We start from the raw sequence: 17043 nt of genomic DNA, 5'->3' as shown, positions 1-17043 counted from the left end.
TCTCCAACAGCCCTGGGACAAGGAGGTCAGGGCTGACATGGAGACTGACCCACCCTGGCGGCCGTGGGTGTGTCTGCCTGCGGTCAGTGGAGCTCAGAGCAGACCCGTCCCCTGAGGCAACGGCCACGAACCCTTTGGCCCACGTGGAGTCTCTGGTAAGGACAGTGAGAAGTTCACGGGAGGGCGTGCTTGTCCTCACGGCCAACAGTAGCCTTCTGGAAAGCACTGGACAAAGCACCGACATCCACTATTTTGTTTTGTCCCCACCACAGGCCTGTGAGTTCAGAATTGCTTTCTCCATTTCAGAGATGAGGAAACTCACATGCACGGGATGATGTACCCATGGCTACACACATGCAGCTGGGGGCTAAACCTCCAGCCCTCTGATGCCAGGACGGGGTGTCCTCTGATACCGTGCAGTGCCCTTCGTTCATCTGTCACAGATCAGAGTAGCATGAAGTTACTTGCCCTAGCTGGACCCCTGCAGCGCTCCCCAGTTCTGACGGGTCAAGGAGAGCTGGCTTATACCCTGGTGTAGACACGCCCTGGCCATCAGCTCCAGGCAGCCTTCAACCGTCCAGCACACAGCTATGGAAATAGAGAAAGAATCTGATGCAACTTATACCCCAAGTTCTTTCTCTTTCTAGGTTTAAAGGGCTAGCTTCAGTTCTCTGAAACCTTTTTTTTTTTTTTTTAATCATCAGGAACTGTTCTCACTGGAGAGAAACAAAATGGATTATGTGGCAGGCGTTTCCCTTACAGAGGCACCCAAAGCACCAGACTCTGGAGTCAGAAGACCAGAGTTCAAATCATTAACATTCCATGGCAAAGTGAGAACTGGGCAGGCCTATCTAATCTCTTTTTTGAGTTTTTCTGGGGCCTCAGTTTTGACATCTGTCAAAGGGGCGTAACAACACCTCGTTGCTCCAGGTTTTGGGTGAAGGTTAAACAGGAGAAGGCTTGGGACGTGCATGGTGGCCAGGGAGGACTCACAAAGTCTCACCGCCTGGGTGGGGTTTCTGCTGTTTTGTTTTGACTTGGGTACAGTTTAGATCAGGCTCAGTGACTCAGGGATGATTAAATATGTTTAGTTATTTGTTTCCTGGGCAACCTTCAGCCTTCCCTTGTGTTTCAGTGAGCAGCACAGCTCTCAGGGGCAGAAATGGCTAGACGTGGACGCAGCAAGGAAGAGAGAAAAACCACAGCTGTGTGGGCCCCTCTGGTGTGGTGATAGGTAACCTCTCTTCCCCTGACACCCCTCTGAAGCACCACCGCATCGGAGAACATGCACCTTTATCCTCAGGGAAGATCCAGAGTTGCCATGGAAAGGCTAACGTCCATTTAATATACTGTTCACCAGGCGGAGGAAGAAGCAGGGGGCGCACAGGCCCACATGACTTGCTCATTGATGAAAGATGCTTTTGGGGCAGGCTGGTCCCTGTGAGAGAGGCCTGCAGATCTCCACAGGTCAGTGCGACTCGGTGGTGCCCGAGGGACTCAGTGTGGCCGTGGGTCAGGCCGAGCTCTCCAGTGAGGCTACCGGTAACTAAGAGGGTATTCTGCTCTCTGGGGTCTGGCTCGCAGGCTGCTCAGACTCCAGGAGAAGGAAAGAGAGGTAATTCTTGAGAGGCCACCTCAAGCTTAGGGATATTAGAGGTTATCATTAAAGCAAGAAGCTGAAAGGGGTGCCGCCCCAGTTACCCGGAAAGAGACATTTCATTCCCTCTACCATGCCTAATAAGGAGATAATCTACTTCCTTTCCTGTTTCAAGGGGGGCTCCAGTTCTCAGATTCCAGGAAATTGGCAGTAACTGTGTCCATATCTGATGTTTCCTTACTTGCAGTTACAGCCTCCTGGCCTTTCAAACAACAGCCCCCTTTTAAGGGACGTGGGACATGCTGTCTGGCAGGGCTGGCCCAGGCAAGCAGGCCTTGGTGCCCACATCTGCCACCTAATGTGATGGGTGAACAAGACCCTTTCTAGTGGAAGCTCTGAGTCCCTCAGAGTCCATGCCAGCCTCCCAGAAGTTAGGGGGAAAAGGAGGCCAACCCTTGAGATTTGGGGAACACTTCTAGACCTGTTGTTTTTCTGTGAGCTTTGAGCTAAACTATGGAAGCTCCAAAGGAGGAAAAGAGTTCCAAAAGATCGCACGTGGCAGGAAGAAGCCAACCTGAGGGAGAAAGAGCGGAGGCCTCTGGTCGTTGGCCAAAGAAGCCCTCAGAACCACACACGACCAACAAGAGCCTCCGCATGACTTCAGTGTGCCCCAAGACATAAACAAGAAGGCATCATGGAAGTGCAGAGGAACAAACCCCGGTTATTTCTATTCCACCAGTGACAGCAGCACGGCCTCTCTGTCTCTCCCGCTGGTCCTCCTCCTTGTCCCTCCACTCTCCGTCTTCTGGACCGGAACCAAGCCTCCCCCCTCCTCTGGATCATGTGCACACAGATTATCTGCCTCTTCATGGGACACTCACAGGAAATTTAAACATTCTCAGAAGGGGTTCTTCTAAGCCCACTTCCCCTGCCCTCTGCCCCACCCCCCACCCAGCTGCTGTGTATTCAGGAAATGCAAACCCAATATAAAGATAACCCGGGCCAAACAGAAAAGGAGACTGGCCCTGTGACCTTGTTGGGCAAATGACTTCCCCTCCCTGCATCTCAGACTCAGCTTCTGCAGAATGAAGAGGCTGGACCTGACGGGCTGCAAGAAGCTCCCACTGCCTGCAACCAGCAAGGGCTCAGCTGGGGGAACCTTCCAGACCCTGCCTGTCTCGGGGACACCCAGCAACCTTGAGGCAGAATATTGAAGCAGTAGGGTTTTCTACCACTGACACCTGATCCTTAAAACCTCTGGCTCCCTGGGTGGGCGGGGAGCACTGGGAGTCGGGACACCTGGATGCCTGTCTCAGTTCTGCTGTATTTCGGAAAAGGAAAGTGAGTGAGTAGGGGGAGGTTATCAGAGCGGACTGAAGCTCCAGCTGGAGTGTTTTAATTTTTTTAAAATAGAATAATCTAGGGACTTCCCTGGTGGTCCCACTGGAGGGGGCATGGGTTTAATCCCTGGTCGGGGAACTAAGATCCCACATAACATGAGGCACAGCCAAAAGAGGAAAGATACAATAACATAAGTATTAAAAATAGAATAATCTATATGACTAGTAAAATAAAGATTATTAAAATAGTTTTAGAACCAAGACCACCCAACAGAGAGGAGAGGATGGTCAGCTTCCCCAGAGGCACTTACAGACTCAACCAAGAACGCATTTCCATCGGCTTTTATGAGGCCAAGGCAGCATATGCGTCCTGTGCCTGGGGCGCCTCCTGCCTCTCTACCATAAAAACCTCAGCCCCCAGACTCCTCACATACTCCCGTATGTGATGTGTCCCAACTTCCTGGTCTGGAAAGGGTTTCCACATCCACGTCTAGCAAAAACCCTGGTCTGACTGTATGGACTCTGCTGACAAGGAGAAGTCAACCAATGAAGAGTATTTAATCTACCAGTTGAGCTCCCCATGGGCAAGGCCAGTTGGACGGTGTAAGTAATCAATCTTGGCTCACAGCCCTGAATAACTAAAACGGAGGAGGGACAGGAAGCATGAATCATTATCTGGAGAGAGGCTGTTAATAAACTTTGAGGTTTGTAGGCTGGGTGGGGATGGGGTGGGGTTGGTCTGGCCCCTCAGCTAGGTCGAGAACGTCGGTGGACATCTTCCTGGGAGCCAGCCCCGCTCCCGAGTGCAGCAACATCAATGGTTAGGCACCTAGAAACCCCCAAAGTCCTAGATATTGGAGCCATACTCAGAGAAAGAAGACGAGTAGTTGACTCCAAATAATATTTTGATCCTCAGAGACTGAATTTTTAAAGTCACCAATCCCTGTTTTACGAAAGTTAGTTGGTAGCCTTTATAGAGAGGCAAAAGGCAACTGCATATCCATTCAAGACCATCATGGTCACTGGCCATAAGTGACTAAACAGAGGAAACCCAGTGAAACACAGTCAAACATTAATTCCAGGACTTGTCGGGGGCTTGATATGCTGATGGATCTGGCTTTGTAAGAGGGGCCGCAGAGGCCATCTGTGGGGCTGGCAGTACCGCACTGGGTCTCCCTGGTTCCAGAGAATGCCCATCTCTAAACCTCAGTTCACACTACTTTTACATCCACCATGTACAAGGTTCCTTTTCCAGCCACCTCACCCTACCTTTCCCCAGGGGCCAGCTCCAATCTTTTCCCTGGCCTTCCCCAGAAAGCCTTCCCTGCCCAGTCGAGGACACATGGCTGTCCCCCTTGAAAACCGACTCTGAATACCTGGCATTAATCTTTGGAAGGCGTTTTCCCCTTTATGCATTGTTTTGGTCATAAAGTCTTTTAAATGAATAGACTATTTCTCAGAGTAGTTTTTGGGTCTCAAGCAACTTTGTGCATTTTTCATAACATTTGCCCACGGTACCAACCCCAGAGTTACTACAAATAGCAGGTGCTAAAACACGGTGGCTTGATAGATACCGAATCAGGAAGTGACACAAATCTAAGCGTAATATAAAGTCACTGACTTATGAAAAGGGAGTGTGAAATAATAAGTAGTAAGCTGTAAGGTTGGACATAAAAGGAACAGTGAAGACTACCCATCCTGCCCCTCTGGACAGGTGTCTAACAGAGTGGGCGTGCCATCCACCGCCTGAGGGACTGGGGCTCCACAAGGGAAAAATTCCCAGCAAGTGGTGTCACGAGACTCCAGCCCCCTCATGGTTCCATGACAGAGAAAACAACTTGGAGGGAGGGCCAAGATGCTGAGGTGTTCCGTCTCTAGAAATGACCATTTCTAGAACCCATGGTTTACAGCTGATGCAAATACTGGCCAGACCGATGTGCTTTGTTTTCCCTCAGATTATTATTATTTTTTAAAAAAAAAACATACCCCAGTGAGGCTGGGAATCCTACACTGACCCTAGATTTCTGCCTCCATTTCCATCCCATTTCATAAACCAACTCTGCCAACATAAGCGCATCACTGAACAAAAGAGTGAGCCCTGAAGGGGACTCTTCTCAGTCACAAGGATACTGACTACCATGGACTGAGTGCCTGTGATATACTGTAAGCTCTTGTTACGAGCTCTGCATACACACGTCATCTCATTCAGTCCTTGAACCGCTCTGTCTGTGGTCCCCACGTTGCAGATGGAGAAACTGAAGCGCTGAGCAGTGAAGCTAGGGCGTGGCAGAGCTGGGTTCAAGCCCATGAAGTCTAAGCACCCTGCTCTATGGTCTCCCCTCTGCTGAAAGGCACACAAAGAGAAGACAGGAAAACCGAGAGCAGGAAGGATGGGGCTGGGGGTGTGGAAGAGAGGCCCAAGGGAGGGAAGACCCCAGGAGAGAGAGCACGCGGAGGAGAGGAAGCCGGGGTCTAGGCAAGGTGCACGTGGGATCTGGCTGTGGGTCTAGGAGGCCTTTGCCAAGTGGGAACGAGGCAGGAAGGCTGCTGGTGGCCACGGGAGAAACACGCCACCAAAAATGCAGAAGCCATTTCCTCTCTCGAGGAAGATAAACAATAGATTCATAAACAAATTTTACAAAGCTGCTCAGCTATTTAAAGCATTCTGGTACGAACTTGTATCCTTTGAGAGCATAAAGCTAATCCTGACAAATGGTCAACAGTTATTTTGGGGAGAGAAAAGGTAGGAAAGCGGGGTGGGGAGGGATATACTCCTTCTGAGTCCCTCACCAGCTACATGTGTGCCTGCAGCCAGTTACATGTCCTTTCTGAGCCTCCTGTGAACAAGGAATAGCAATTCTTGCCCCACAGGCTATAGTGGAGAAGAAAGAAGATAGACCTTCCGGCAATATGGCCCACCAGATACCCTACTTGACATTCCCAACTGAAACAACTAACGTACTATTTAAAATTTAAAATATAAAAATTGTAAACACACTACAGAACTGGTAAAAATGGAAGGATTCTTCAAAGACCAAAACCAAAAGCAGGAACCTTGGGATGTAAGAGAACAGCAAAGCTGGCTTTTGCCCTATGGGTTCCTGCCACAGCCTATGGATTCTAAGTTTCCCATGAGAACTGCACATGGCTCAGGAAACAGGAGAAATATCTCAGTTCCTACATAAAACTGGGACTCCAAAAGGCTCCCACTTCCAGTGAATAAGAAAAAGACCCACAACCCAAAAGGAGACCACAAGGAAACCTGACCTTGGGCTGGGTAGAAATCTGAACTCATAAGCTGGACCTCACACAGCTTTGCAGTCTGAATTCAAGCCCTGGGTAGAAAATGAATTTAAAGTGATTTTTTATTTGGGAGTGCCCCGAGACAACCAGCAGATGTTAATGCAAAACCTCTCTGGAAAAATCGACTTCAACCCATCCATCAAATACTTCTCAAAGGTAAATATCTAAGGAAAATGAAGAGCTCAGAGAAACTAACAACAGCAAGGAAACAAGGCACTATGAGGAAACTAACACACAAGGAAACAGGGCCAGCAGAGGCAACAGACAGCAGAACCAGACCCACAAGGAGCTCAGATTCTGCAACAACCAGACATGAAATTCTACAATGTCTAAATAGGAACTTCAGTGTAGCAAAGAAAGAAAGGTTTGTGAATATAAGCAAGGAGTGAGAGGTCATAAACTCACCAAGCAGATTTAAACAAGAATGGACCTGGTGACTTCCCTGGTGGTCCACTGGTTAAGAAGCTGCCTTCCAATGCAGGGGACATGAGTTTGACCCCTGGTCAGGGAATGAAGGTCCCACATGCTTTAGGACAACTAAGCCCCTGAGCCACAACTACTGAACCTGTGCACCACACTAGAGGGAAGCCCATGGGCCACAATGGAGACCTGATACAGCCAAATAAACACTTAAAAAATAACGGACGAGAGCGAATAGCAATGATAATGAAGAAGATGAATGGAAACATTTCAATGTATGGATTAAAGAGCATTTGAGATACAGAATAAATTAAATGGAAGACACGTTTGAAGACATTATTCAGAGTTCAGCACAGAGGGACAAAGAGGTAAACAGCATGGAACAGAGGCTGAGAGATACAGAGAACAGAATGAGAAAGTCCACCATATGCCTACCTGGAGTTCCAAACAGAAGTATCAGAGAGAATGGAAAAGAGGCAGTAGTCAAAGAATGAAGAGTGAGAATTTTCCAGAATTGTTGAAAGTCATCCATCTTTAGCATTAGGAATCCCAACAAAACCCAGAATAAAGACAGAGAAACTGATACCTAATTACATAAGAAGGAAGTAGCAGAACACCAAAGCGAACAGCAGCATCTTTAACGTTAACTAGAGAGAAATGCCGGAGAAGGCAATGGCACCCCACTCCATTATTCTTGCCTGGAAAATCCCATGGACGGATGAGCCTGGTAGGCTGCAGTCCATGGGGTGGCTCAGAGTCGGACACGACTGAGTGACTTCACTTTCACTTTTCACTTTCATGCACTGGAGGAGGAAATGGCAACTCACTCCAGTGTTCTTGCCTGGAGAATCCCAGGGACGGGGGAGCCTGGTGGGCTGCTGTCTATGGGGTCGCACAGAGTCGGACACGACTGAAGCAACTTAGCAGCAGCAGCAGAAGCAGAGAGAAATGCCAGGCCACTTATAAAGCAAAAGTAAAGAGACTGACAGCCAACTTCTCAGTAACGCTGAGAGCCAGAGGCAGTGCAATAATGGTTTCAGTGACAGAAGAGAATATATTCCACTAAAGTTCCCTCTCAAAACTGAGAGCAAAATAAAGACAGGTTCAAGTCAACAAAAACCAAGCCAAAATAAAACAAAAACAACTTGAAAGCTTACCACCATAGATTCTCACTAAAAGATAATTCAAATGGATTTATTTTAGGCAGAAGGAAAATGATCTCAGGAAAGAATGGTGAGAAAAGAATATGAATAAATCTATACAAACACGTATTGTATAAAATAATGATGTCTAACTTGTAGGGGAAAAAATAGAATAGAAGGAAAACACAGGGTAACAATTGTACATAAGTCGGAAGAAGCGGTGGTTAGAATTAAACCAGTTTATGATTCTTGAATTTTGGGGCAGGAAGGTAAAGACATTGTTTCATTTTATACTTTGTTTTGCTAAGTATGCCTATTAAAATAGATGGGATAAACATTGAAAGAACAGACACAGAGCACATAACTTCTACATAAGAAGACAGAAAATGGAATGAGGAAGGAAAAAATCTCAATCAAAAAGAAACAGTAGAAAAAACTGAAAGTATATAAAGATGGTGGAAATGAATCTCTATTCATCAGTTAGATATACCTGTTCTAAGTATCTATGTGTCAAATAGCACTGCCCTAAAATATACAAAGCAAATTTTTTTGCAGTACAAGGAAAAATGGACAAATCCAACAGGAGATTTTTAACAGGTCTCTCAATAATTGAAAGGCAGATAAAAACAGAAAAGGACATAATATACATAATTTGAATAGCACAGTGAACTATATTATTTTAATGATCATATATAGAAAACTACTAAATATGTAATAATTGGAGAGTACACACTTTTTCAAGCACTCACGAAACATTTAAGAAAAAATTTGAAAACATAAAATATTTAAAAAGAGCATATAGAAATGGTTCAGTGCTTATTTCAAAATCTTTCCAAGGATCTATATCTGTTTTGTCTTAAAAAGACAAAGGCCCTGTCTTTTTTGTTCACTGATGTAACATAGATAGCATACTAAAAAGCAGAGACACGACTTTGCCAACAAAGGTCCATCTAGTCAAGGCTATGGTTTTTCCTGTGGTCATGTATGGATGTGAGAGTTGGACTGTGAAGAAAGCTGAGCGCCAAAGAATTGATGCTTTTGAACTGTGGTGTTGGAGAAGACTCTTAAGAGTCCCTTGGACTGCAAGGAGATCCAACCAGTCCATTCTAAAGGAGATCAGTCCTGGGTGTTCTTTGGAAGGACTGATGCTGAGGCTGAAACTCCAGTATTTGGCCACCTCATGCGAAGAGTTGACTCATTGGAAAAGACTCTGATGCTGGAAGGGATTGGGGGCAGGAGGAGAAGGGGACGACAGAGGATGAGATGGCTGGATGGCATCACTGACTCAATGGACGTGAGTTTGAGTGAACTCCAGGAGTTGCTGATGGACAGGGAGGCCTGGTGTGCTGCGATTCATGGGGTTGCAAAGAGTCAGACACGACTGAGCGACTGAACTGAACTGATGTATCTCCAGGGTCTAGTACAGTGACTGTCACAAAGGGGGAACTTAGTATGTCCTGAAGAATGAATGGTGAATGGAGCCTGTGTTGAGGAAGGTACAGGTCAGGTGGGCAACTGGCAGGACCAAACTGGAGGTGATTAAGACCCTTCCAACATGGCGGGGACAAGAGAACAAGGTGAGTGGCACCAGTCTCCACAGAGAATTTTCTCTTCAAGAAAAGCAGAGTCATGACAGTCATCATCAAATTCAAAGAGGGTCATGTGGAAGAGTCTTTGAAAGCCCAGTCTTTGTGGCTCCATGTGGCAGAGCAGAGGAGAAAAGACAGAAACTGCAGAGAGGAAGTATTTGTACCAATATTAGCAGGAATTTTCTAACAATTCACTGTTCAACACTGGCCAAGAATTGGCCTGGTTGATCCTTCTAAGGCCCCTTACAACCCTGCGTGGGAAAGGAGACTCTGTCTAGGGCATTCTGTGAGTCCCAGGCCATCCACCCAGTTCTATCCTATTCCAGAGATTCCTTCACCCCCAGAGTCCTGGATGCTGTTGTTGTTTGGTCACTCAGTCATATCCCACTCCTATGATTTCATAGGCTGTAGCCGCCAGGCGCCTCCGTCCATGGCGTTTCCTAGGCAAGAATACTAGAGTGGGTTGCCACGCTTCCCTCCAGGGGATCTTCCTGACCCAGGGATCGAACTTGAGTCTCCTCTATTAGCAGGCAGATTCTTTACCACGGAGCCACCAGGAAAGCCTAATATACCTGATCCCTAAAAGACCTGTCCAAGGTCCCAGATTCAGCAGGTGGTGGAGGAATAATGACAGCTTCAGTCCCCAGAAACTCAATTCCCTGTCCTTTCTGCTTCATCACTGGCTTCTCCATTAACCGAAACAAAGACATTTTGCCCCATTAGACTGACATGCACCTTTTCAGTCTACCCATATCCCAGTAAACACTCTTTTTCCAGTACATGGCAAATGATTATAAAATCATAGCAAATTAGTTCAAGTGAAAAATGCCCACACCTTCCAGGAGAAGGGGAACGAGCTTACCTTGACTTCTGCAGCAGCTGGTTGAGATGGGGGCCTGGCTCTGGGGGCTTCTCCTGCGGCCGGCCAGTCATGCTGCTCTCATGCTGCTGGGCAGGTGGGGAGAGGAGGCCTGGTTCTGTGGGAAAAAGAGAAGAGAAAGCCACTCCATCGCTTGTTCCCAGCTCTCCATCACCAGCGTGCCGAGGACACTATCCAGATGCCAAGGGAGCTCACCCACTTTCATGTCACTAGGGAGCAGACGTGCACGGGATGGATGTTTCCCACGCCCTCCAGTGTGCCAGGCAGGGATCTAAGGAACGAGGCTACAAAGATGAATTAGACGCAGTCCCCGCTCTCAAGCAACAACAGCTTAGCAAGACAGAGAGAGACGTACACGCGTTTCATTACAAGATAATTTGGTAAGTGCTGCGATTTCCCCAAATTCATTCAACAGCCTACCTGTCCCACAGGGAGCAGAGACAACTTACAAGCGCTACAGTACAGGGCTTCTCAAAGCTATTTGCGATGAAGGACCAGTTCTTTGTTTCAATTTCCGATCCATCACAGATGAATACTTTTATAAAATATAAGATAAAGGAAGGGGTAGAAAAATGAAGTGACAAAGATGTTCACACAAAGTACAAGCCTTCTTCTAATGATTCAACAGCTTACTTGGTCAAATTGGCATGGAAGCATCTCAGGGCTTACTCTCAATTTCTGTACTGATCTGGTCAACAGTTTGCAGACTAGCACCATTCCACACACCATGGCTGAGAAACACCACTATAGGAAAACGTTTACACAATCTGCGACTTTCCTAAGATGGCTGGCTGAGTTCTTGGTTGAGACAGAGTGGCTAAAAACAAAAAGATGTCAAACTCACCCTCTAGACTACAGTTCAGATTGCTCAGAGAGTCTCTCTCCAACAAGCAAGAGATATGGCATAGATGTTGGGAAAGTGTGGCATTGGGGTGTTTGTTCAGAGGTGGTGGCACCAACTCACTGGGTTCATGGGAACCTAGTCAGAAGTTGTGCCTGGAGCCCTGTCCTGCTCTGCCTTGAACTTTTAAGCGTAACTATGGCAACCCCTGCCGAAGCGACCGCCCAGAATGGGAAGAACAAAGTGTCATCTATTAAAATGGACTGAGACGTTTCAGAAAATAAATCATTTCCAAAATGTCAAGAGGGCTGCTGCTGCTCATTCCTACTATTTAACGCTATAAAAATGATTTTTTTTTAAATCGAGAAATCTTTTGTCTGTGACAGCCAGCTCCCAAAAAAGCCTTTAAATGCCTATTGCCTTAATACTTGAGGGAGAGATTACAAGTCATTTTCCCCCATTTGAATGCTTAAGAGAAAGTGCTCATTCCTCTAAACTTGCAGCTTTTAAGTAGTTCTTATTTTAAACTTTAGAAGAAGATATCTCTGCAGAAGAAAAACTTCCCTTTTCAAAGTCTTTTTTTTTTTTTTTAATGCATATACATATACGCTCTCACTCCCTGCTTCAAATGCTAAATCATCTGCAATTTGGGAGTTTGTTGCTCATGAAATTCTAGCGATAAGCACATCATAAACATTCCTATAGCAAGAGAATGCTTTTGAAGTGACGTCTGTGATGCTATAAAGATCGTCTATCATTATCTCTGAACGTTGGCGAAGAGAAGGTTATGGGAATAACTATTTATGTATAAATAAGTCAACAGAGTAACTGGCAACTTCCACAGCAGACCTTACCAAGAAGCTAAACCAGAGCATGAGCCGGGAAGCAGGGATGGACCCCCGTCAGGTTCCATGAAGAAGTGTGCCATCCTCACTCTCAACATGGGAAAATAACTCTCCAAGCTCCCCGACAGGAGCAGAAGCCCTTGGATCCAGTCTCAAAGGCGAGATTAGCTTAAACAACCACACCACCAGCTTTTATATATAAGGTGCTGGTTACATTCTAATGGTCCCAAAATGCGTTCTTCTTGAAAGAGACACAAGGGAGATATATAAACAGGCGATCCCAATCTCCCTTGCCTGTAAGACAAGTATATTGGCTGGAATTAAGGGAAAGGAAATGAAGTTAACTAGCTCCATCCATCAATCCAACCATCCAGTGGTCCATCCATTGCTGACTGAGTGGCTGGCACAGAGCAGGCAAGTACAAAGCACTAGGCATACAACAGCTGAGACTGATGTCATCCCTGGCTTCATGGAACTTCTCCTCTACTGGGGAAACCAACATCAAAACATCAGAAAGAACTATAATAGCAGTGTGCTCTGAAGAAAGCATGATGACTGTCGTAACAGTATATATCAGAGGCAGACCTAGCATGGGAAAGGGTCAGTGGTGCATTTGCAAAGAACTAATCTTTAATCTGAGCCCTAAGAATAAATTAGTGAAGCAAAATAGGGAAAGCAGGAGGGAAAAGATAGAAAGAAAAGGTGCTGTAGGCAGGATGAACAGCCTGTGCCAAGATCCTGTGACAGAAAGAGCGTGGAATGTTTTAGCTATGAAAAGAGGCTCTCAATAGGGATCAAATCGGTTCTTGACCTCACTCCACGCTTCCACTGCTGTGGTTTTCAGGGCATGCATTACAGATGTGCAGGTTTTTCCAAAAGTGCTCAAGAAGTTACCTAGAGCAAGCCAGGAAATAAAGATAGATGTGTGTCTGCTAATTTTCCTTCTTCCTAAACTGGCACAGGGCATCCAACACAGGGGCCACCATGCCCACCCTCTCAACTTACAGCAAGTTTTGGGATTCACCTATTTTTCTCTTCAACAGTGGTAACTGGGCCAAATCCAATTTGACCACTGGTGAAAATTAGCTGGTCAGTGCTGGCATAGGCAGATAGTGGGTGTGGGTTTGGGGATGTGAATGAGCATTCAAAGCCGCATGGTCAATGCTACTTTAAGGAAGGTCACTTTCATGCAGAGAGCATAAGCTTTGGGGCCAAGCAGTTCAATTCAGTTGCTCAGTAGTGTCCGACTCTTTGTGACCCCATGGAATGTAGTTCGTGGAATTCTCCAGGTCAGAGTACTGGAGTGGGTAGCCTTTCCCTTCTCCAGGGGATCTTCCCAGCCCAGGGATCGAACCCAGGTCTCCTGCATTGCAGGCAGATTCTTTATCAGCTGAGCCACCAGGGAAGCCCAAGAATACTGGAGTGGGTAGCCTATCCCTTCTCCAGCGGATCTTCCTGACCCAAGAATCAACCCGGGGTCTTCTGCATTGCAGGCGGATTCTTTACCAGCTAGCTATCAGGGAAGCCCGGGGCCAACCAGACCTGTGTTCAACTCTGGCCCCGCCCTCACTGGCTTGAACCTTCCACAAAATGGAGTTAGCAGTGCCTTCTTTGCTGGGAGATCAGCAAGAGCGTAGGTCTCTGACTGAGCACATTTCCCAGTTCCCACCCGGCCCTGGATAAGTGGCAGCATTACTATCACACACCAGTCAGTGAAGACAGTTCAGCTCCTCTCTCAGCATAGAAATCAGCAGGAAGCCATGACACTATTTCCCAGGTGGTACGGGGGCTAAAAAGCAGAGACATCGTTTTGCCAACAAAGGACTGTATAGTCAAAGCTATGGTTTTTCCAGTAGTTATGTATGGATGTGAGTAGTAGCAGATCAATCCCAGTCATGTCCGACTCTTTGTGACCCCATGGACTGCAGCACACCAGGCTTCCCTGTCCATCACCAACTCCCAGAGCTTGCTGCAGCTCATGTCAATCGAGCCGGTAATACCATCCAACCATCTTATCCTCTGTCATCCGCTTCTCCCCCTGCCTTCAATCTTTCCCAGCATTGGGGTCTTTTCCAATGAGTTACTTCCTCATGTCAGGTGGCCAAAGTACTGGAGCTTCAGCTTTAGCATCAGTCCTTCCAATGAATATTCAGGACTGATTTTCTTTAGAATTGTCTGGTTTGATCTCCTTGCAGTTCAAGGGACGCTCAAGTTTTTTCCAACACCACAGTTCAAAAGCATCAGTTCTTCGGTGCTCAGCTTTCTTTATGGTCCAACTTTCACATCCATACATGACTACAGGAAAACCCATAGCTTTGACTATATGGACCTTTGTCAACAAAGTAATGTCTCTGCTTTTTAATATGCTGTCTAAGTTGGTCATAGCTTTTCTTCCAAAAAGCAAGCATCTTTTAATTTCATGGCTGCAGTCACCATCTACAGTGATTTTGGAGTTGGGCCTTAAAGAAGACTGAGCACCAGAGAATTGATGCTTTCAAATCGTGGTACTGGAGAAGACACTTGGGAGTCCCTTGGACTGCAAAGAGATCAAACCAGTTAATCCTAAAGCAAATCAACTCTGAATATTCATAGAAGGACTGTTGCTAAAATTGAAGCTCCAATACCTTGGCCACCTGATGTGAAGAGCTGACTCACTGGAAAAGATTCTGATGCTGGGAAAGACTGAAGGCAAAGGAAAAGAGGGTGGCAGAGGACGAGACGGTTAGCTAGCATCACCAACTCAATGGACGTGAATCTGAGCAAACTCTGGAAGATACTGAAGGACAGGGAAAGCTGGTACACTGCAGTCTAGGGCGTCACAGAGACTCAGACACACGACTTAGCGACTCAACAACAGTAACAACAATGGGGGCTTCAGGGCAGCTTTGCAAGAGCGCAGGGTTCCCAGTGACTCAGTTTCCTGTGCCCTCTGGGTTCCCTACCGCTATGCTCAGAGTTCCCAGAGGGCAGTCCCACCACACCAGGGCTGACTGTCACTGAGTCACGCTTGTCAGTCCCAGGTCCACCTTCTCTGAATGGGACTTACAGAGGGCTCCACCCAAGGGGCTGAGGGCTGGCAGCCAATGGACTCAGATTCCAGTTCCAGCTCCACCACTCATGGCTGGGGTTCCCTCTGGCAAGCAGCCGAGTTCCAGAAGGTAGAGGAGATGGAACAACTACCACATCCTGAAGGTCTGGACACAGGGCAGGCCTGGTGCTGGGCCTTCCCGGATGTGCCCAAATCCTGAAAACACTCCTGCGGGGTCACTGCTGTACCACCAGGTCACAGGTGAGGAGACAGAGGTCTGCTGGTTCATCCCAGACTTGTCCCAGACCTGAGCGTTGGAGCCAGAATGGGAAGCTGGGAAGCCCTTCCTCTTTAGCACTGCACCACCTTCAGTTCAGTTCAGTCACTCAGTCATGTCCGACTCTTTGCGACCCCATGAACCACAGGCCTCCCTGTCCATCACCAACTCCCAGAGTCTACTCAAACTCATGTCCATAGAGTCGGTGATGCCATCCAACCATCTCATCCTCTGTCGTCCCCTTCTCCTCCTGCCTTCAATCTTTTCCAACAACAGGAATGGAAATCTTAGCTCTTTCCCACACGACCAATGAGCATGCAGCCCGGGAAGGCTCTGTGACTTTCCAGGGACCAACAGGCAGCCAGCCATCAAACAAGGCCAGACTATTTCCCTTGTCCTCACACGGCTGTCAGGGCCTCAACTCTCCTTCTGCACAAGTGGTGACTAACATTGCCTTACTGACCATTCTGCTGTTAGAGTGATGGAGAGAATGAAGATTTAAGAGCCTTGTGAGGGAAAAGTCTAATACGAGACATGAACAATTTAAATGGCTATCGAGAGGCTCAAACCAAAGAGGAAGGGTCCCCATCGGCCACAAAGCAGTTGAAAAGAACTGCTCCCATCCCCCTGGGCCAGGAGCAGGGTGCAGCCGGGAGAGGGGAGAGGACAGAGGAGATAACTGTGGAGCTTCTGAAATGGGAAGCAGGGCCCAAGGAAGTGTAAAGAATTCCCTCCATGCCACCCACAAGAAATCAGAAACTGGCACAGATTTTTAAAAGAGGAAACCAGGAGTGGGAGGAGAAAGAAATTGAGGAGGAAGAGGAGGAATTCAATCTGTAAATTTAATATAAGAACATCTAAGAAACAGGGTGGAGAGTAATCAATGCTGTGAGAAATCTTAGACTCCAATCACTTGAGGGCCACCCATCCTGTCAATGAGTTCTCCTAAATAGAGATGATGGTGACATTGTGGAAGATCTAATTTTCAAGTGAGACACATCCACAGCCAGGGAGGCCTAGAAGCTTCTCTGATGCAGTGAAAATCCCCATTCTCTCTCCAGACAGCTCTCCTCCTCTGTTGATGCCCCCCTCCTACCTCCATGGAAGTTGAGGCAAGAATAATTCACAGGACTAGAAGAGGGGGCTCCTGCCCAGACCATTATGGGAGACGTGTGGCCACTTTATCAGGCCTTCATGCTCTTGGGTATTCCAGAACACAGAAGCTGGACCATATAGCAGCTCAAACACTGAGAGTGTATCAGAGGACTCATAGTAGATCAACAGTGGATGGCAGACCTCCGTCCACTCTCCAACCTCCTCAGGACTCCTATGCCCTCGCTCACAACTCCATCCAGCTTGTCTTTCAGGTTTTCATATACTCCAAGCTCTTTCCTACCCCAGGGCCTTTGTACATGCTGGTCTATTTCAATAGGACGCTCTTCTCCTAGCTCCCCACTCTAGTGTCTAGTTAGCTTTCAGAGTACAGCTTCAGTGAGACGTCTTTGACTCTCCAAAAAGCAAGTGTTAGAACAGTACTTATCACAGTTGCAATTAATTAATTATGTGATTAAGGAATGGGCCTCGCCAATCAGGACAGTAATCTCTCTGAGGGCATGGGCAAGCGTCTGCTTTTTGCACCGTCATGTCCCATGGGTGAGCACAGCAGTTCTCAGTCCTGTCTGCACATCAAAACCACCTGAGGGAGCTTTAAAAAACACAAATACTTGGGTTTCACCAAAACCTATTAGACAACAGTGCTTCAAGTTTGCCAGAAGATGGTA

The 17043-nt window shown here is 47.1% G+C and overlaps 1 protein-coding gene across 1 annotated transcript in view; it reads right to left on the bottom strand.

The window, feature by feature from the left end:
- TRERF1 (transcriptional regulating factor 1) overlaps positions 1–17043 on the bottom strand; it is a 209874-nt gene that overhangs the window by 58624 nt on the left and 134207 nt on the right. Inside the window, exon 4 of the mRNA XM_010863244.1 lies at positions 10254–10368. The gene's annotated coding sequence lies outside the window, so the exon portion shown is untranslated. The remainder of the gene's footprint in view (positions 1–10253; positions 10369–17043) is intronic.

The sequence above is a fragment of the Bison bison genome, unplaced genomic scaffold, assembly GCF_000754665.1.
Source record: "Bison bison bison isolate TAMUID 2011002044 unplaced genomic scaffold, Bison_UMD1.0 scf7180017864487, whole genome shotgun sequence".
NCBI lineage: Eukaryota > Metazoa > Chordata > Mammalia > Artiodactyla > Bovidae > Bison > Bison bison.
The sequence above is the reverse complement of the archived record's forward strand: the minus strand, read 5'-3'. Positions and strand labels throughout refer to the sequence as shown.